Genomic DNA, 21,671 nt, shown 5'->3' on the forward strand with positions numbered 1-21,671 from the left:
TCTGTTTTTTTGGCGTGTTCACAAAGTAATTGGGAGAAAAACTCTTCCATTCAGAGAGATTCCACAGCTGCTTTGTGTAAGTTGATGAGGGTATACTATACGAGCGTCAAATTGCGTGTATTCATTATCAAAAATCTCGGGGAAAAGTTTCTGTTGCAGACAGGTTTCTTCTTTTCCCCGGTTCTCTTTGGGGCTCCACTTTCCGCAGTTCAGCCATCTCGGCAGCTTGCATTCCTGCTCTTTTGAGTGCTACACAACATGGATCCTTGCATTCTTTTTTGTGTGAGTCAAACCACGCAGATAATGATCAGACACTGGATTCCAGCCAAAAGGCAGATGCTGATGGTTCTTCTTCCAGACAAACTCCAAGGATGGAGAGCCTGTGAGCACAGATAGCATCCTGAAGCACTTACCTGCGTTGGAAGAATTCATTGTAACAGCAAATGCTTTCAAGCTCCAGCTGGTCTCCTGAGGACAGTATTAACAGAGCATGGGTCAGGCTCAATCGGCTGACTCCGAAAGTTAGGAAGCCTCTGTAGCCCAATGCAAGAGCACTTGCCTTGCAGAAGGTCCCAGGTTCAGTCCTTGGGCCATTTCCAAGTAGAAATGGAAAAAGGTTTCCTGATTGAAACCTTGGAGAGCAACTGCCAGTCAGTGGAGGCAGTACTGAACTGGGTGGCCAATGGACTGACTCAATATAAGGCAGCTTCCCATGTTTCTAGGAAAGTGGAAAGCATAGGACAGAGTTTACTCCCCATTTGTAAACCAGAAAAAGTCCTGTTATGAGAGGAAAGGCAATGGATATTTTTGTCTAAATGGATTTGCTATGGTGGGGCTCAAGTCCTGGAACCTTTATGCAGGTGCAAAGAGTTGAGGAATTGTTTGTTTATAGCAGGGTACTAGTTTCAATGCAAAGCTCAGTAAATAATAGGGAGGTAAGCTGAAATATAAATAACACCCCTGATTTACTTGAAATCCTTGTGTCCATTGTAAGAATAGTTGTAGCTAGTATGGGGATGGGGTAACATTTGCTTCCTTTGCTGTGCAGCAAACAGAAATATTCCTAAAGGCTTAATCAGGTGGTAGAAACTTTGGTGTCTTTTTCATTCTAGGCTAGCTCCAGATCCAAGCTATATTTTATTACTTGGGGAGCAGGGCAAATAGTTGTTCTTTGAAACAACCACGTGGGGAATCTGAGGTTTGCAGATGGGGCTCTCCTATCCTTGCATAGCTGTCAATGGTTCCCTTTTCTTGCAAGGAATCCTATTCGGAATAAGGGAATTTCCCTTAAAAAAAGGGAAACATTGATACCTATGTATCCTTGCAGCACAGCTTGTAAGGAAGGAGGTGGTTACAGGGTTGAAGGACAGCTTTGACCTTGTAAAAAGCATGAGTGCAGGGCAAGAAGGTTGGGATGTGGACTGAGAATGTGAAATCTCACAGGAGCTGAGTGGTGAGAAGAGTCCTATATATGACATGTCTTATGTCTTGGGGTATAGGCACATAGTGCAGGGACGACAATAGCAACATTCATGATTGCTCATGGTGGGAACAACAACAACAATAATAATAATTTTTTATTTATACCCCACCCTCCCCAGCCAAGGTCGGGCTCAGAGCGGCTTACAAGCAATAATAAAAACAAGATGAATGATTACAACTTAAAAACAAAAATAAAATACAACATTAAAATAATGGAACATTAAAATATTAAAATGTAGCCTCATCGCAGGAGGAGAAGGAAAAGAAAAAAGAAAGAGAGGGAGGGAGGGAATCAAATTGGCTCCAAGCCAAAGGCCAGGCGGAACAACTCTGTCTTACAGGCCCTGCGGAAAGAAATCAGATCCTGTAGGGCCCTGGTCTCATGAGGCAGAGCGTTCCACCAGGCCGGAGCCAGAGTTGAAAAGGCCCTGGCTCTGGTTGAAGCCAATCTAACTTCCTTAGGGCCTGGGACCACTAGGGTGTTGTTATTTATGGACCTTGAGGCTCTCCGTGGGGCATACCAGGAGAGGCGGTCCCGTAGGTACGAGGGTCCTAGGCCGTGAAGGGCTTTAAAGGTCAAAAGCAGCACCTTAAATCTGACCCTGTACTCCACCGGGAGCCAGTATAGCTTGAAAAGCACTGGGTGAATATGCTCCCATGGCAGAGACCCCGTGAGGAGCCTCGCTGCAGCATTCTGTACCCACTGGAGTTTCTGGGACAGCTTCAAGGGCAGCCCCGCGTAGAGCGAATTACAGTAGTCAAGCCTGGAGGTGACCGTCGCATGGATCACTGTGGCCAGGTCGGGGCGGGAAAGGTAAGGGACCAACTGCTTGATGCGGCGAAGGTGGAAAAATGTCGCCTTGGCTGTTGCTGTAACTTGCGCCTCCATGGAAAGGGAGGCGTCAAGGATTACACCCAAACTCTTAATGGAAGGCAATGGCACTAATTGGGCAAGAGAAGAGAGTTGGTCCCTCATCCCCATGCCATCCTGACCTAGCCATAGGACCTCTGTCTTTGAAGGATTTAGTTTCAATCGGCTCCCACGAAACCATCCAGCTACAGCTTCCAAGCATCTGGTCAGTGTGTTCGGGGCCGAGTCGGTGTGGCCATCCATCAGCAGATAGAGCTGAGTGTCATCAGCATATTGGTGACAGCCCAGCCCAAAGCTCCGGATAATCTGGGCAAGGGGGCGCATAAAGATGTTAAAAAGCATCGGGGAGAGAATTGCGCCCTGCGGCACTCCACACACCAAGGAGTGGTGCGACAGCATTTCCCTCCCTAGTGCCACCCTCTGTTCCCGACCAGAGATAAAAGAGCACAACCAGTTACGGGCTATGCCCTGTATCCCCACGTCCCCAAAGTCTTGCACACGGTTTAACAAACCATGTTTATGTTTTACGACAGTAAAGGGTTTGGGTTTTCTTTAATAAAAATTATTATTATTGAATTGCTTCCTATGAAACATCTCAAAGTGATTTTACAATTTCAGAAATACATACATATAAAGCAATTCCATATATAAACACAGTGCTACTTAATGCTACGCTATGGCTAATCTACAGTGAAAGCTTCCTATCTCTTTGCAGCAGTACTAGAGAAGGAGAGTGATAAGGGAGCATGTGATCTTGGGCGGAAGCAGTCACTGAGGCCTGGTGCATCAGTATCACCAGGCATGTGTTTCCAGGAGTCCATTGTGCTTGGGTAGAAATTCTGCCCAGTGGCCATAGAAGAAGCATGGAGAAAAGTTGTTCTGGAGCTTGGTAAGGTTTTCAGTCTGCAGAGGGGAATAGTTGTATATCAGCTAGGCACCTATCAGGTGATGATATGTATATGGAAGATTCCATGCACCTCTCAAATGCTTTTCTTGGCAATTTGAGGAATGGTATTGGAGTGTTTGTGAATAAGCTTGTGGGGCAGTGAAGGGTGTCGACACAGGTGGCTGCTTCTCATGGCAGCAGACCATGGAGAAAGGGTCCCCTAGTCTGAAGAGCATTGGAGCAGCTGAATGCAAAGTTTTATCCCTGCAAAGCAGCTGAGCAGGTCATTTACAGGGTTGAAGGAACTTGCTAGCTGGTGAAGTAGGCAGCTCTCAGCAGCACCTTGCTGCTGATGGCTGTTAAATGATTTTTGTTAAGGAGCTTACAAGGATTCCCTTGTGTTCGTTTTTGTATCTGTTGGGAACTTGGTTGTGCCAGGAGATTGGGTGAGTGGACTTTGCATCATACAGCTTTTTTTCTTCTAGGATGGTCTTGAGTTAAACGTTTCCTGTGTTTAAGAACGCTGGTAAATGTGTGGCCTAGTTAAATCCCAAACTGGTGTCTCCTTAAACAGGTGATCCCTGCTTGCTTTGATCTAAAATCAGTCCCATTTGATTCCAGTATCTTTTTCTTTGGTTTCCTGCATTAGATCAGGCCTGTACATGCCTATGAAAGTTTTCTACTTGGCATCATTCCAGGAAACAGTACTCTGTCTCCGTCTTTGGCATTGTTTGTGGTGAGTTGTGGCATTCACGCAATGTTCCCACAGCTAGTGGCTAGCTAGTAAAATGCTGTTGCTGGAAGTCATGTTGGGCAGAAAAGGAATTTGGCAAGAAAATGTTGCCTTTTAAAATTTAGTGAAAGGGCTAGAAGCCAGAAGGAATATTAGATAAGAGAATCATAGACCCTTCTGCTTCATTTTTCTCTGGTCACAGAGCATTGGGAGTAGGTTGTTGATATATAGAGATATAGTGTATATACTGAAATTGGCTGTTGGTAGCATATAAGGCACTTAAGTAAGGCACTGGATACAGAAGAAGAGTTTTGATCATGCCTTTATCTCATTCACATGATGGTTTGTACTTGGTTAACCTAGTTAAGTAGCCATACCCAGTATACTTGGTAGTGTTTTGGCTGGTAACTTATGAATTATGAATGGGGAGTTGAGTGTGTCAAGGAAAATAGAAGCAGCATTAGTGGCATGTCTGGCAACCTGCAAACAAGGGGAAGGGTTCAAGGGAGCAGGACTTACCAGCACCCCTTCCCCTGCTCTCCCTCATGAAGTTGTAAACATGTGCAGACAGAGAACACCTGACTGCGCTGGATTTAGGGTGGAGTGGGCACTCCATCCCCCGCAGGGCGCCTAGCTGAGCGGGTGCAAAACTGAGAAGATCCATAATTGACAAGATCCATTTGGGCATGCCAAATTTTGCTCTAGCACAGGGCACCATATTACAAAAGATTACAAAAGTCTGCCTCTGCATCTGAATAGGTTTACTTTCAAAAGAGCAAATTTGGTTCAATATGGCTCAGCAACACGGCTCAGGACCGCAATACCTCAAGGACCGCCTCTTTCCATATGAACCTACCTGGACCCTGAGATCATCTTCTGAGGCCTTTCTTCGTGTGCCTCTTCCTCGAGAGGTTCGGAGGGTGGCAACACAAGAACGGGCCTTCTCTGCAGTGGCTCCCCATCTGTGGAACGCTCTCCCCAGGGAAGATTGCCTGGCGCCTTCGTTATACACCTTTAGGCACCAGGCAAAAATGTTCCTTTTTAACCTTAAGGGTGCATCTTTTCATATGTTTTCCTGGACAATATTACCAATATAATAGCATACTTTTATTTTACAATATTGGGGAAATTCCAGTGGGTCACTGGGTATAATATTTTTTAAATACAGGGAACAGTATAATATAACTTGCTTATATATTCAAAATAAAGTATTTTCTGTTCAACTAGACCTTTCTAATAACATGTATTAGTCTGGTCCTCTCAGTTTTAAAATTTGTGTTTTAACCTTGGAGGTTATTATGCGTCTTCTAGCTGCATTTATCTTGCTTTTGTTTTTATGTTTATATGTTCTATTTTGCATTTGTGTTGTTTTTGTGTTTATTATTCTAAGCCTTCCAGAGAATTTTAGGTTATTGGACAGCATACAACTGTTAATAAATTAGAGAAATACATTGTGGTGTGATTTTCCCCCATACAGAAATAAAGGAAATGCTATGTTCTCTTAAGGATTGGGGGGGGGGGGTACTTGGGAAGCTTACTAATGAACTGTCACAGAGGTTTTTTTGTTTTTGTTTTTAAAGAGAATTGCCTTTTCAGTTAAGGAGAAGTTGTGACATTACGCAGGTTGCATAAAATCCATAAATTTCAGCAGAAATCCCAGATCTAGAATATGATCATATAAATACTGTATATACAAACTATAAAAATACATAAAGGGGGGGGTGGCATGTAAGAAAAACAATGGGTAACAAAGACACTAGCTGATTTGTGTGTGTGTGTCCATTTGTCTATCAAACAGTTGATATTTAATTGAATGATTGGCCAAGGTGATTTGATAATCAAATGTCAACCTAGAACTACATGCAGTAATTAATGAGAGTTTCAGAATGTTGTCAAGCAGTGAAGACAAATACGTATGCAGGTGCTTATCCTGCTGTGAGTGAAGGAGTGCCTTTTTATGAAACTTGTAAGAACTTTCTTAAACTGTGACAATCAAGGTTGTGAGGTGTATGATGGCATATGGAATATTTCTTAAAATGCGGCAACTGGCATTCTACGAATGGGATCTGTCCCCTGAGGCAATTTTATCTCCATGTGTTTAAATTTGCAGTTTTTGTTTATGCAAAATGCATGCATCTATAGATGTGAATGAGATCTTTCTCTTCCCCTGGTTTCCATTTATCTGTAGTCTTAGATAAAAAACGTCAGTTTATATACATATAAGCTGTTTATAGTGTTCTTGTGCACATGGATTTTGAAAGATGTGATTGCCGAGTATGAAGTGGAATGTGTGACACATACATGTATGGCATGTTGCAGCAAAATTAGGCTATTGGATGTGTAACAGTAGATAAACAGCTTGTTACTTTGAAAGTTGTATTTTACCCAATGGATTAAAGAAAACCATGTCTATATCTTTTAAAGACTCTTATTATCTGATCCTTTAATGATTCCTTTCCACTTCCATCTTTGTATTCAGCTTTAATCTTTGTATTTGTTTATACATCAAAAGTCTGAAGTGTAATTAAAATGTGGCAAAAGTCCCACGCTAACCAGGTACCCTTCCTCACTTACTTTGGCAGTATCCAAAATAAAGAGAAGGTGGGCAATATATATGCTTTCACAATCTTCAGTTGCATATCTTGTGAGGTAGTTTGGGAGTAACACCTCAAAATAAACAGCCTTGATGTCTCTTGGCTTGTAGAACTCAATATTTAGTGAAGTGCCAAGCAACTAGAACACTCCCCCCCTTTTAGAATAAAATGTTTAGCAATTCAACTCTGAAGGAAACATGTCCAGAATTGCACTGTAAGATGCTTACTCGGGCTAGTATTTTTTTTTACTCTTGCATAAGACTCATTGAAGTGAATGGGGCATACTCATGAATAATTTCAGGTGAATAATATAGGTATCTTTCTAATGTAACATACGAAGGACTCCACTGAGCAGCCTCAGAGCAGTGACGTTCCTTCTGCCAATTATATATGGAACTAAGACAAGTTTATATCTAAAGATTAATGGTAAAGGTAAAGGACCCCTGACTGTTAGGTCCAGTCGCAAACGACTCTGGGGTTGCAGTGCTTATCTCGCTTTACTGGCCGAGGGAGCGACGTTTGTCCGCAGACAGTTTTTCCGAGTCATGTGGCCAGCATGACTAAGCCGCTTCTCGTGAAACCAGAGCAGTGCATGGAAACGCCATTTACCTTCCCGCTTGAGCGGTACCTATTTATCTACTTGCACTTTGACGTGCTTTCGAACTGCTAGGTTGGCAGGAGCTGGGACTGAGCAATGGGAGCTCACCCAGATTCGAACCACCGACCTTCTGATCAGCAAGCCCTAGGCTCAGTGGTTTAGACCACAGCGCCACCCACGTCCCCATCTAAAGATTAAGCACTCATCAAAAGACACTGCTCTTGTAGTTAAGATGCTGCTTCAGATAAGGGAAAGACCAGTCAAATGACGTGCACTTGGTGGGATCTTTTAAAAGGGGACAAGTAGAAGGTTAGCCTTGAAAAAGGATTCAGACAAATATTCATAGCATTTTATGAGGGCCCTAGAAGATAAGAGATGCCATTGCCCACAGGTTGGGAATCACTGCTTTATGCTGTTCCATGAAGTGGGACTGAACCTCAACAGGAGGGGAAGAACAAAGTATGTTGAGGTTTTGGCGTTTTCTGTCTCCAAGGTGTAGGGGCAGCTACACAACCTGCCCAGAGACCACTTCACATGATGTTTATGGTAAGAACAGCTGTTCCTTCCCTGAGCTTCCCTCACATTAAAGTGTTTGCCAGCAAGACTATCTAAGTTGTTGGAGCTCATGGCTGGATTCCTGTTCTTGCACTTCTGGATCCCTGTTTTCCCCCAGTAGATTCCAAGAATCCTAAATTCTGCTGTGTGTGCTTATGTACCAAGTTTATGCAAATGCTGCAAAGCCAATGGAAACTTCCACTGGCTTCATTGCCATTATACACATCACACATTCACACTTCTTTGACCACATTGTCTTAAATCAAAACAACCATTGAAAGAAAAGGAGGGGACGGAATCAAGCTTCAGAGTGAAACTTTAATGACTTGGATCTCTCAGAAACTTCTCCCTTTGGTTCATTTCTCTTTGTTAATTTAATTAGCATCTTAGCAGATTGTGAAAAAATGTGCCAGGTAAAGAGCCAGGAGGGATGTTAAACATTAGGGAAGCTAGAAATTACAATATGATTATGATACTTTGTACAAATTCTCTAAATTCAAGAGTAAGAAATTCCTTAAACAGAAGCATAAGGTTGTTCATGAGGGGAGTAATCAGATTAACATAAATGCTCAGTAATTGGCAAAGTGTTATTCCTGCGGATTTAAAACTACAGGCTAAACTGTGTACGGGATAAGCAGCAAATATGTTTTGAACTGTAATTTACTTTTTCTTGTGATCATTGCTCTATCATAATAGCCTTTGTTTAAGATTCAAGACTTGGAAGACTGTTTTCTGTCCACACTGCAGAGAAGACATGAAGATAATTAGAGTCAGTGGGAGAGGGGCAAAAAGACAGCAGAACCAAAATTATTCAAAATTATTTTTCTTATGAGACCCTTAGCTTCAAGGGACTAATGGCGCGTTACACTGTGGGAAGCCATGAAAGGGTTTACCAGGGTTCCACCAACATGACCCAAGGCTTAGATAAAACGACATTCTGTGTAGAAGCATAGCAAAGTAAACATCAGATTAAAAACTTGTGTTTACATTCTTCTAAAGTCCCAAATTTCACTCTTGATCACTGGCTCCATTTGACTGAAATGGAAGCTTGCTAATAAAGAACAGTATGTCAGCACATATGTGTTCTCCTCCTTAGTGAATGTTACATTTGGTGTACCCTCTCCTATTAAAGGCATTCTGGAAAAGAAACTGTCAGAATATAATTTTTCACTCTCATCAGTTATTAAACTTCACTAATTCCTTTGGGTTGTAAAGAACACAGAACGCGTAGCTTACCTTTTTATTCCAAAACTAACTGAATCTGTGTCCCACTCTGTTAGCTGGTACTTCTGATTTTGTATTTATTATTATAATTTATTATTACTACAGACCCCCATGGACAATGTAACTTGTTTTAGAATACAAAAAAGTACTGAAATCTTACAAATATTGTGCTTCATTTTTGAAGTGCGCAGCTATGTAACTTCTAAACTGCAGAATTGCATCCAAAGCATAATCCACTTTGCTATGGCCCATTGCTCTGCCTGGTTAAGCCCTTCCAGGGCATGCTGAACCCCCTTGGAAACCAGCTGACTGCTGAATGAGACACTAGTCAGCTACGTTCATCACAACAGGAATGGAAGGTGGATGAGCTTTGCACCTTGGGAGGCATATACATTGGTAATTCCGTTTGTACAAGGGGAGCGGAAAAAACTAGAAAGACATGCTTTCCTCATTATTTCCTCACAATGCAGCACTTTATGGTTAAAAACACTGGCAATTGTCTTTGGGAAAAGAACTAGTATCTCTTACTACTTGTCACATTTCTAGATTTTAATATTCCTTATGATAATCTTACTAACATGAGTTTGAACCAAACTGCGGGAGGCAGTGGAAGACAGGAGTGCCTGGCGTGCTCTGGTCCATAGGGTCATGAAGAGTTGGACACGACTAGACAACAACAATGAATCTTACATCCTTCAAATTTTATTTACCAAAAAACATATTAAGTGAGTTCGAGACCCAGCTACACCAACACTCTTGTTTCCAGTAATTCATATTTTAACACCTCACAATTGACTAATAGTATCAAAGGGGAAATCCAGTGTGTAGATAAGCAGTAAGGATAGTTAGTGGGAGACTTACCAGTTGAAATGGGGCTCTGTTTGAAAACTGGTAACCTGGAATTTGTAGAATAAAATACAGTAGTTAATAGGTTTTGAAGGCTGTGTATTTGTAAGAAGAAAAAAGTTAGCTCGTGTATCCGTAAAAGGATTCTTGATCTGTGAACAGCTAATTCCCCAGCTAACCATTCTTAGCCTAGATATGTTTTTTTCTGCAAAGGGGCCTGCTGTGAAGCAAGAGAGCAGCACAACTGCTTTAACATCCCCTTTTAAGTTTGGGCAGGAGAGGAATGGAGGAATTCTGGGTTCCGTTATTGCCTCCTTTGTTGCCTCAACAGCCTCGTGACCAATGAGAATTATCAGGGCCAATCATAAGAAAAGAAGCAACAGCACATCTACATGCTTACTTTTTTGAAAAAAGTACAATTATGTACCACATTTTCCTTCATGGAGCTCAATGTGATGCGTGTGGTTCTTTGCTCCTCTTTTAATCCCCACAACAACCCTGTAAGGTAGATTAGCCTGAGAGAGCATGGCTGGCCCAAGGTGGCTCACCGGGTGCAGTGAGCTTCTTGCCTGAGTGGGGATTTGAACTATTGCAACTCCCTAATCATTACTCTCAGTTTCTCTGAAGAAGGACCAGTTGGGTCCAAAACGCATTGCAATAAAAGCATCTCTTTTGGCCGTTGTTTTTTTGCTCCTACTTCCAGTGCCCTTTTGGGGGGGGAGTTCCCATATTTGTTGCAAATATGTAAGTTGACCAGAATGCTCATGCACACTACAAATGCTTCCCCTCCACTTCTTCATCTGTGTGAATCACGATCAGATGCATAAATAGCACAAGAGAGGTTCAAAGGGAATTTTAACCTTGTGTAAAAAAGTCCTAAATGCAAAACAATTTCTGATGTTCTTTAAACAGTTCCACCCACCACCACTCTGTCTGTTCCAGGAATTACATTTTACAGGTTGTGTTTTAACTTGTAACTTTCAAGTTGTAAGTTAATTATTCTCCATAACTGTATCTGCAACATTTTAAAACATCCACATTACATTTTCATCAGTGGTAAAGGCCCATTTTAATAAAGTGATTTGTTTTCCCCTGCTCCTCCAAAACCAAGTGTTTGGAACCTCTAGACTGGTGTGTGGAATTTCACTAAACTAAAATACGTGTAATAAATTCTATTGTCGCATGTGTGGGGATTTCTGCATCTTCCTGAAATGACTTTCTTTCTTTCTTTCTTTCTTTCTTTCTTTCTTTCTTTCTTTCTTTCTTTCTTTCTTTTTTAAATTTTTACAGATTTTGGCTCACATAGTAATGATTACATGAAGTAATTTACCATGGGGATTTTACCTACCCAACCACAGGCTACTGGTAATCTTTGCAATCTGAAATGAGAACTTGTTTCTTGATGGGAATGTGAAGGGATTTTTTGTATATATGATCATGTATATATGATCATATTAACATTTTACATAAGATTCTCTAAATATAGAATCAATGCAAATGATTTCATGTAATATGAAGGAGGGGGATATGTTTAGCTTATGATTCTGTGTTTTTCCTTTGCTCAGTTCTAAAAAACACCTTTTAATTTCCCCACTTTTGTTAAGTGAGCAATGAAACTGAAGTTCTCTGCAACCTTTTGACTTGTATAAATGATTTTATGAGCATAAAAAGATGGAAAAATCAGGCTGGTGTGTTGTTTATATTAAAATTTTATATCAAACATGTATAGTGCATTTGAATGTCTGAATAATTAGAACTATAGTCTTCTTTCTACATTTTTAAATAATCAAATCCTGCAAGCTTTCTACACATTACACATAAGCTAATCAGTTGATGAAGTTTCTCAGCACTATATTTGCAGCATGGCAAATAATTTTTGAAACCTAGTTGCAATCTTACCAGTTCTGTTATAATAAAATGTATTTTCTGCAACTTTGAATATTTCCCAGAAACTATCTTATGGATGCAAATATATATTATGTGCAAGCCAAAGCATGTTTACTCAGAAGTAAGCCCTATTGAGCCCAATTGAGGTTACTCACTAGTAGGCATACTAAATATTTAGGCATTAGCTGATTTGGGTTTTTAAAATTTGGAACTGAAAATAAAAAGGACATCTACAAGAAATGGAATGATGGACAGGTTGCCAAGGTCTAATAGCCCAGATTTGTAGGGATAGTGTCAAGAAAAAAGCTTTAGGAGAAAGCTTTAGCCATAGGAAAGTTAAAGCCTGGAACAAGTTCAGGGAAGTTATGAGCAAGAAAAGGGAATTACTCAGGTATGTTCAAAGGAAGAGGAAATGATAGCCACACTGCCTGGCAAGGGTGGTAAGGAAGAGCTATTCACTTCCTATTTTGCCTCCTATTTTGATTCACCTCACATAAGTGGCATAACTAGCAAAGGATCAGGATTGCAGTTCAACACTGATATAGAATTGGATATGCAAAATGGGTAACCAACTGTTATATGTTCTAGCTCTGGATATCTTGCATTGAACAAGGAGTTAGACAGGACTTCTTCCAACTCTGTGATTCTAAGGTTCATGGTGGATTTTCCTAATATTAATACTACTTCATACATAAAGGCTAGCATAGAAAAAGAAAAGGGGAAAGAGCTTGGCTTAAAATGCTCTTAACCTGTGGTTTTCATTTACTGCTTTTTTTTAAAAGTCCGGAGTAAATAATATGAAAGAATTAAGAAGTCACTAGGAGAAGTGGCTATATGATAGGATATAATGGCAGAATTTTAGGCATTTTGGCCCATATTTCTATTTTTAAAATCCTGCTTTTTCTGCCTAGTTGTCTTTTTGAGCTAGTTTTTCTCCTCCCACAAGGAAAGTCTGGCTTCGACAGCAGTCCTAGACTTCAGCTGTAAGGTCATGTGCAATACTATCATCACACAAAGCCGATCATGGCTGCTGCAGAGGAAACTGCTGCAGTTCTGACTACAAAGAACTTTCCAGGAACTCGACTGCTGTTTGCGGAAATCTGTTCTGGATATCTATAGGTCAGATGTAAATTACTACAGCCTGTTAAAAACTAGAAGAAAAAGCGATTGCATGAATTCCATCGGTGGAGAAAAGGGAATTTCTCTGTACAGGCCTTTCAGTAAAGAATAAGTGAGCTGCAAAGAAAAGAAAAAATAGTCATATTAAAGTCATGTAGGACAAAGTGAAATAAGCATATGTCAGCCCTTCAGTTGAAATTCCCCAGAGAGGAATGGAAAATCTTGCTTGGTTATGCTCATGAGCAGGACAAAGCATATGGAAATCAGGTTCCTAAGTGGCAGCTGTTGATCAACTCATTCCCCACCTAAGCAATTCCTCAGGATATGCAGGCAGAATGTTGTAAGTATTTTGCATTTGGAAAATTTGGAAAATAATAATCGATAGATCATATCACATTGGTATGGATACCTGGACTAAAATGTTTATTAAATTAAGCACTATAGAACTGGGAAATTAACAAATTAATGAAAATGGGAAACAGACAAATGTAATACTGAAACTGGCAATAAAACTCACAAAGTAAGCTTGATTGTTGTGTAAAAATAATAGTAAATTGACGATAGCAAAAACATAATTTATGAAATGATATATCGAGCGTATGAGAACAGCCTTATACTGAATCAAACCATTCATAGTTCTGACTAATGTAGTTGCATGTTGGCATCTGTTTGTCTCAGGAGTTAATGGAAGAGTGTGCCTTTGGGGGGTAATGTCAGCCATTGGAGAATTACAGCAACTGCTGTGGCTGTAGTGACCGATGTGGGACAGACATGTTTTGTTGCCCCTGGGGCATTTGAAGGCATCCAGTTTTGCTGCTACAGGTGCATCATGGCGTTCCTTCTCTCTGTGCTCCTCCCAGCGGTCATTCCTCCTCTGGTCACTGCTGTGGGTACACAACCTGACTGTCTCCAGGCACTGTGATCATCTGCAAGGGGTTCCCAGACTGTTGGGTTAATGTTGCCAGCCTTCATGCCACATTTGCAGACATCTTTGTAACACAGAGGTGGTCTGCCAAATAGACCTAGTGTCTGAAGCCAGCTCCCTGTAGGGGATGTCCTTGGGGATTCTGCCGTCTTCCATTCTGTGTACATGACCAAGCCAGCGTAGATGTTGCTGAGACGGGAGTGCGAACATGCTGGGAATGTGGGCTTTGGAGAGCACACCTTTGTTTGAGACTCCAAACAAAGTCTCAAAATGTGATGCCCAAAATCTTCCTGATGCAGCTCATATGGAAGGCATTGAGGCATCGCTCCTGGTGAGTGTAAGTTGCCCATGACTCACTTCTATAAAGCAGCATGTGCTTCTAATGTAAATAGAAAGTATAAAAATCAAAGTGATTTGAACTTGTAGACCCTCCTGTAACAGAGCATGAATGCTGTTTCATTAGCATCCATGCTAAGGTTTCAATTTGCGTTCGTGGGTCAGCTAATTTCTCTTCTCCGCACCCCAGAATAGAGACTTTAGAGGTTCAACTGTAGATAATTATGAGACATTTATAAAGGAAATAAAGAAGTATTTCACTAGCATTCTCAGGCAAATAAAAAGCTCTTACATGTTTGTAAAGTTCAATTTCTGCAAATCTTTAATAAAATGAAAGAAAAAATGAGTAGCTTTTGAGGAAAATTCTACATTAGTTAAGAGCATTGGGGGATAGAGTTTGTGAATTTTTTTCCCTGCGTTGCATTCAGCTGAATTTATGAATGCTGTTGCTGGTAGCTGAAGGAAAATGTTCCCTAAAGTTGTTTTTGAGATTATATGGCATCTAACCTTCCCTTTTCTTTTCTTTTCTTTTCTTTTCTTTTCTCCTCTCCTCTCCTCTCCTCTCCTCTCCTCTCCTCTCCTCTCCTCTCTAATGCATCTTACCTTTATCCTCACATTATAAACAATGAATGTTGACTTGTCAGAAAAGCGTTTGCTGGAGTGGAATGTTTCCTTCTAAAACTGTTTTTAAATAAATTCCTTTCATTTCGTATTAGCATACTTAACAAGGGTGCATTTGTTCAATAATGTGTATGATATCTAACAGACTAAAGTGTATAATATAATACAGTTACTGTTATATATGGATTTTATAGGAAACTATTAAAATGTGTGCACAATCCCAGAAAGCTTGGTTGCAGCTGGATTTATACAGCAGATTTAAGTAGTACAAATAGCTTGAACTGTCGTATTTTAGACGAGAGGTGAGTGATTCTGATTTTTGACTAAACTCTGTAGAACAGGGAGAGAGATAGGCAAGAATATTTGCCTTTGGGGTGCCCCCTCAATGATTTCTAGAATGCTTTGTGTTATAGCACAGTGGGACTAGCAATCTCCTACTTTCTCCTCTGTATGTTAGATAAAGTGACCTTCAGTTTCTCAGATCACTTGTCTAAGGGTGAAGTTGTCTGCCTCCCAACTTTTTTAAAAAAACCAGAATAACAGCAGTAAAAACTGCAAATCCAGCCAGAAAGGGAAAGAAGGTGCTTAAGCCTTTCCCCCATGGGACATTTCCGCAGTCAATATTGCATTATCCCACCTTCTTCTCCATTTATAGAGGAAAATATATGGAGCTCTTCTTATCCTTGTGGCTGAAATGCTGCTTGAGAAGGGAAACTTTGCATTACAGACTTGGGGGCCTTTAGATAAATTCAGAGGAGCAGGTGGTTTGTGGAATGTGGGTTGTTTTGCAGCTGAAAACAGCGAACTATCTGGTGGTGAAAAGTGTTGATAGTTCTCAGGGCATGATGGTGCTGGAAAATTTGGGCTACTAAAAATATTTATTCCATTTGTGCTGCTGGGTTAGACTGAACTTGAAATTCTAAGTTCTTGGAATCCTGAACAAGGCAAGAGTGAGAGAGGAAATAACATTAAATGCACTGTAAACTTTTGGACCCTCTAAAGTAAGTGTAATGATAATGTATTGATCTACAAATTTCAGTATTCGTAATCCATCACCTTTAACAAAATATGGGATAGAGTCTTGTAGGAAGCCACATGGATATGAAAAAGATAAAAACAGGTGTAACATATTTTTTGAAACATCACATTTTATAATATAAATGCTGAATTCATTCTCGATATAGGTTGATTATTAGATTTGTTTGAAAGCATAAAGCTGGGAATGCGGTGTTTAGATATAAGAATTATTTTGTTAAAGAGCTTCTAAATGTTGGAGATATTAGCAGTTTAGAACAAGGGCTGCTGTGGTTGCTAAGTGCAAAAATCTAGCACAAGCAGTGGGAAATAATATTAGGGTGGGGAAATATTGCTATGGTTACAAAATACTTTCTTTTGAAGGAGAGAGTGATAACACAGCAAGGATCATTGAAAAATACCTAGTGGTGGATTTTGCAGAAACCAATGATGACTAAGGGCAGTAGTATACATTATGAGTACTGTAGGAAATGTTGCATGATTGCTGTGGAAATCACTGGTATAAAGTGTGAAAGTTAAATATGCATCTGGGGAACCTGACAGTTAGAGCATAACTCTCGGCAGCAGCATGTTTGCTTTTACTTATTACAGAAAAACAATGTCAAAAGGTTTTCTAATTTTAACTGAGAAATAGGAGTTCATTCTGTTTCCAAGAACCACGATCCTATCTAAATTTCTTTGTTGTTATAATTAAAATTATTGTCATTAAAAACTACAAACATTACTTGTAAGATGAGTTTTGGCTATGGGGGACTGCTCAGGGGCTATCCCTCTCAGGATACGAGAGGAGGGCAGTGGCTTTCAGAGTAACTAATTCTGTGCTTCTCACACATCTAGGAGGCTGCCAACTTTTGCCCTTGCCTACATGTTGGGTACTTACATTTGTTTTCTGATATTGAGGTAACATTGTCCTTGAGATGTAATGATGTAAGGCTATGAAGGACTTGATCACAAATTTATTGACAGCTGCACGAGTTATTATAGCTAGGAAGTGGGAGGGGCAAGGTGAATATAAAATGGAAGAGTGGTATAAAGAGGTGTGGGATATAGCTATTAATGATAAATTAACATGTACTATTATAATAAGGTGGGGAATATGCAGGAGAAATGATTTTGAGAAGATATGGAAGGTGTTTGTAGAATTTGTACAGTACTGTCAAAACAGAAAGGGGTCAAACCATCGCAAGAGGCATGGAAATTTTGGGAGGTTGGATAGTTACAATGGACTGGTCTCGGGGGTGGGGTGCACATTTTTATTTATATTTATTATTATTACAAAAAAGATGTAGTGATAGCCATCCACTAGGATGGCTTTATAAGGCGGTTAGACAAATTTATGCGGACACTGTTATTTAACAGTGAATGGTTACTATCTAGGATGGCTATATTATCTCCCGGACCAGAGGCAGGATGCCTATGAATACCAAATACAGTGGTAACTTGGGTTAAGAACTTAATTTGTTCTGGAGGTCCGTTCTTAACCTGAAACTGTTCTTCCCCTGAGGTACCACTTTAGCTAATGGGGCCTCCCGCTGCTGCCGTGCTGCCGCTGTGCGATTTCTGTTCTCATCCTGAAGCAAAGTTCTTAACCTGAAGCACTATTTCTGCGTTAGCGGAGTCTGTAACCTGAAGTGTCTGTAACCTGAAGTGTCTGTAACCCGAGGTACCACTGTACTGGGGAGCAAAGGTAGGGAGAGTGTTGTTAGGCTCATGTCATACTTTGGGCAGAAGTGACTCACCTAGAATTTTTGTTTAGATGAAATTCAGAACAGGGAGTTACTGTAATCAATCAAGGTATTCTAAGAAAACAAAAGCAAATGTTTAAAAAGCCCAGTAACATTTTAGTGGAAGGAGGGTTTCAGTTCATCCGGTGTTACCCTCTGGTGGGCAAAACAAATAGAAATGGTGTCACCTGAACCTGAACAACTTGAAAAATGCAGTTCTAAAAGCTGAAAGGTAGATGGGATAAAATAGTGCAAGTCTGATTTACACTGGTGTCACAATCAGATGAAATCCTGACAGGTAGTTAGTTAGTAGTGTGAAAGTTCACACTGCTTTTAAATCAAGAACGTGGACAGAGCTCAACTGAGCCAATATGGTTTGCTCTTAGAGAAGGTGCTGAAAAATTATCATTCCAAAGAAATTATAGGAAGTTGGGAATCTCTCATGTGGAAGTTGACTCCCCACTCCCCAAAAAATGTCTGGAGTTTTTATTATTATCTGACATATTGCTATTTAGTATTTAGGTCACATTAGACCATGCACACTTTGACAAGAAACATTTGTCTAGGGGAGGCAAATACCCTGCATTTTCTGTATTAAAGAGAAGTAGTAGTACTTTGCTTCTCTGCCATCTGCTCTTAAGAATTTATTTGATCTGTAGAGCTTGGGTGGTTTTTACAGTTTACTCTCAATTGTCTCTAGCCCAGCAGCAGATACTTGGAAGCTGAATGGGTTTCACATTCCTGTTCAGGTAGTGTTGGTCAACACAGCTACTAAAGCTCTCAAATTTAAGATTGAAGACTAACCTTAGGCCATAGATCTGGGAAGATAACCGTAGGCATTTATAACATTGAAAGGTGAAGAGATGAATGAGTTGATCCCTGATGTTGTGAATGATATTTTTTAGCTCCTATAATGGTGCTTCCGGAGTAGAAATGGAACACAGTTGGCATCTGAGTCTGTCACAGATTGAGTCCTATGTCTGTATATCTATTATGTAGCCTAATATCTGTTTTATATTGTGTGCATTCCTCCTATTTCAGTTGCAAAGTTTAGATGAGCAAAGCATTGTACTGGTTAGGGATTCCATGTATGGAGCCTTGGCCATGGCAACTGCAGTTCCTGTCTTCTACTTTTAGAAGGGAAAGGAGAATGTTGGCCGCTTTGAGACTCCTTAAAGGGAGTGAAAGGCGGGATATCAAATCCAAACTCTTCTTCTTCTTCTACTTCCCATTCTTTCAAATATTGCTCAAAGAATGCTAGTATCATACAAAATGATCCAAAATGTTTTTCCATCGTACTCAGTCTGCATGACTTCAGTGTTCCACTTAAATATTTAGCGGAATTGGGGAGTGAAAGATCTGTTTTATCTATTGCCATTTAATGCTAGGGTACTTCCTTGCTCCATGAATTATTCATCAGGCTGCTTTTATTATAATGCTGACATTATTCAGTACCAGAGCTGCTTCTGCAATAGCTTTCCTTTGCTAAAAAGCTACATAGCAGCAGCTACTACTGGTTTTGGAAGTAAATAAAGATGCTAGTTTTTCCTGATTGCTGGAGAATCTCACTATTCTAACCCCCTGTCCTTGATTCTTTGTTAGGAAAATAAATTAGCAAAACAAAGAGTTATTGCTATGATCAGCCGAATGAGTAGCTTTAGACTGCAATCCTCTATCCATTTACCTGGCACTAAATCCCATTGAACTTAGTAGATCTTACTTCAAAGTAGACATGTACAGGATATCACCCTGTCATCGCTTTACTTCTCCAGGGTACATTTAAGAAAACTAGTTTCTGTCTTTTGCCAGTTGTGAGTGCTTACATTATCAAGGCACTGGAGTATGAGACAATGTGATATAGAAATGTGGGAAATATTTATATTCATATCTCATTTGCTTTTTTCATTTTTAAAAAATTTGCTTGCAGAAACCTTACCTGTTGTAAGCATGCAGAAATGAGAAAAAAAGTTTCTTTCTTATGCTTGGTATCAGGTTTTCAGTCCTAAAAACCTGTGCTTTCTTAAGAAAAGAAAAGAAAAATCCTAGTGCAAATGGTACTTTCCTCCTCCTCCTCATTTTTAAAAAGCCAGTGACAGTAACTGAGTCCACTAGGGACAGTCCCTGGGCAGAACGGGGATGCCAAGTCTGGGCTGTGTGCAAGTATTTCTCTAACAGACAACTGCATGTGCTTGGTTTTCTCCCCAAGAGTGTGATTTTCAAAGTGGCATTTGATTTCCTTCTGAACTGGTATGCATAGCGCTAACTTGCCTTCAGGCAACAGATAAGGGGAAGCAAGAGGAGGGGGGCAAAGCAGAGAGCAGATGGATGAACGATTAGATCATTTGGATCAGGAATGTTGCATTTTCTTTTCATTTTTCTGCTTTATACTGAAGTCTCTCTTCTGGTCAGGGTCAGAGTTTCTGAAGGGGTGGGGAGAGAACTTGTCTCAGAAATCCCAGAAAACGTCATAAATGTTTTTAGATGTGCGCATATATATATATATATATATATATAGTGTTATGGATACAAGTTAACAAGGCAAAGAATAGGACTGAAAATATATGTGGTTTCGGAAAATCTGAACCACGTAGCATTACTTCCACTTTTGTTTCCTCGGCTTCCTAAAGTACGAAACATCGGGGAGATAGGAGTTCTGATTTAGATAATGTCTTGCAGTCTTCGGAACAATACATTCTGCTTGTTGGGGGGAGGTGTTTACGTAAAGGACGTGACATCTGAATAGGGCGGCTGAGACGTCTCAACATTAAGCAGATGCGTTTACAGTGGACTCCAGCTGTTGCCTTTTTCTGCTGAATGTCTTTTTCCTAAACAGGGAAATGTAGGTAAAATGACAAGGGCACAGGAAGCTGCTCCCCCCTCCCCCCCATAGCTTAGCTCAGACCACTCTCTGAGCGCATGGTAGTGGTACAAAGTGTGTGGTCTTTCAGCTCTGACTAATGCATTTTGTACTGTGTGACTGAAAATGCCTCATAGCTTGCCAGGGCTGACTGAGAGTTGTGGAATGTGGTGCCTTTTCTCCTTTTCTCTGATTTCTTGGTGGCGGTGGTGGTGGTGGTGGTGGTGGTGTGTGTGTGTAGAAACCTGAAGATGCAGAGAAATGCTTGTATGTTGTGGAATTCGGCTGAGAAAGAGAGAGAGAGAGACCCCAGCCATGCAAGCTGTGAACGAGCGAAAAGTTGGAAGAATGGATCAGGGAATGAGGATGGGGGCGGGGTAGGAGAAAGAGAGAAGGAGGAGGAAGAGGGTGGGAACAGAGGGGCCCATTTCCCCCCCTTCCCCCCCCCAAGCAGTGACAGCTGGTTCTGTCCTGACTCACATGACAAAGTACTATGAAGTATTAAAGCTTAAGACAGCCTGAAAAGATGGTCAGCTGACTTCCTTCGCTCAAACTACAGTCAGGTGATCAACTGATATCATCCAGCTCATGGGAGGAAAATACCTTAGATCACAGGTAAGTAAAATTGCCTTCCTTTACAGTATGTTGCATAAAAGACTTTCATCAGTGATTTAAGAAAATATTATTATTATTATTATTATTAATCTGTAGTCGTTGCCATGTGACAACTGTATGAAGCATCTTCTTCAAACACTGTTGCATGTTCCACTTGTTCCTTGTTTTGGTAGACTAGAAAACACCTTGTATTTTTCTAAATCTGTTTTTGTCTGTCGTGTTTGTAAATGATTTATTGGAAGAGTTCTGTTTATAAATATAGGTTTGAGGTTTTCATGGGTGGTGTTGAATGCTTCTTTCGTTTGTCATAAAATTATTTGTCGTACTGCAACTGTTTCAAAAATTAATGTTTGAAGGGGAATTCCCAGGAATGAAAGCATGAGTCAAAGAAATAGGACACCTTAAAAAAAAAATCCCAAGCCAGAGCTGTGACTCATTTTAGCAAGATGCTTTTATCAATTGTGTTTTCAGGGCCAGTTGCCTATGCTGAGGATGAAAATATTCCAAACTGGAAAATTAAAAACTTGTAACAATGCTATTTATTTATTCTAATTTTTCTTACCCCTTTTTAAAAGAGAAGTTGGGTGGTGAAGTAGGTTATCTTGTCACTTATTACTATGTTTATTTTAAGTTTGAGAATAAAGTAATAAATGCAGGTGCCCACTGTACTTTGCTTTTGTCACATCAAAAGATGAACATACAAAGTGACTTTCCTTGCTGCAGCACAGTGCTGGATATTTTTCAGGGAATACTCCCTGATTTT

General features: G+C 40.3%; 2 long non-coding RNA genes across 2 annotated transcripts in view; both read right to left on the reverse strand.

Moving 5' to 3' along the window:
• Nucleotides 1-2,897: 2,897 nt before the first annotated feature.
• LOC308476251 overlaps nucleotides 2,898-21,671 on the reverse strand; it is a 30,908-nt gene continuing 12,134 nt past the window's right edge. The window contains exons 4-6 of the long non-coding RNA XR_013985808.1: nucleotides 9,805-9,839; nucleotides 5,561-8,460; nucleotides 2,898-4,723 (exon numbers count right to left, since the gene is read on the reverse strand). This is a non-coding gene — a long non-coding RNA (uncharacterized lncRNA). The remainder of the gene's footprint in view (nucleotides 4,724-5,560; nucleotides 8,461-9,804; nucleotides 9,840-21,671) is intronic.
• LOC308476048 lies at nucleotides 15,207-19,909 on the reverse strand. Its single transcript, XR_013985654.1, has 2 exons — nucleotides 18,645-19,909; nucleotides 15,207-18,556 (listed from the first exon to the last, which is right to left on the reverse strand). It is a non-coding gene; the product is annotated as an uncharacterized lncRNA (long non-coding RNA).

Source organism: Podarcis pityusensis (assembly GCF_964106645.2).
Source record: "Podarcis pityusensis genome assembly, chromosome: 4".
NCBI lineage: Eukaryota > Metazoa > Chordata > Lepidosauria > Squamata > Lacertidae > Podarcis > Podarcis pityusensis.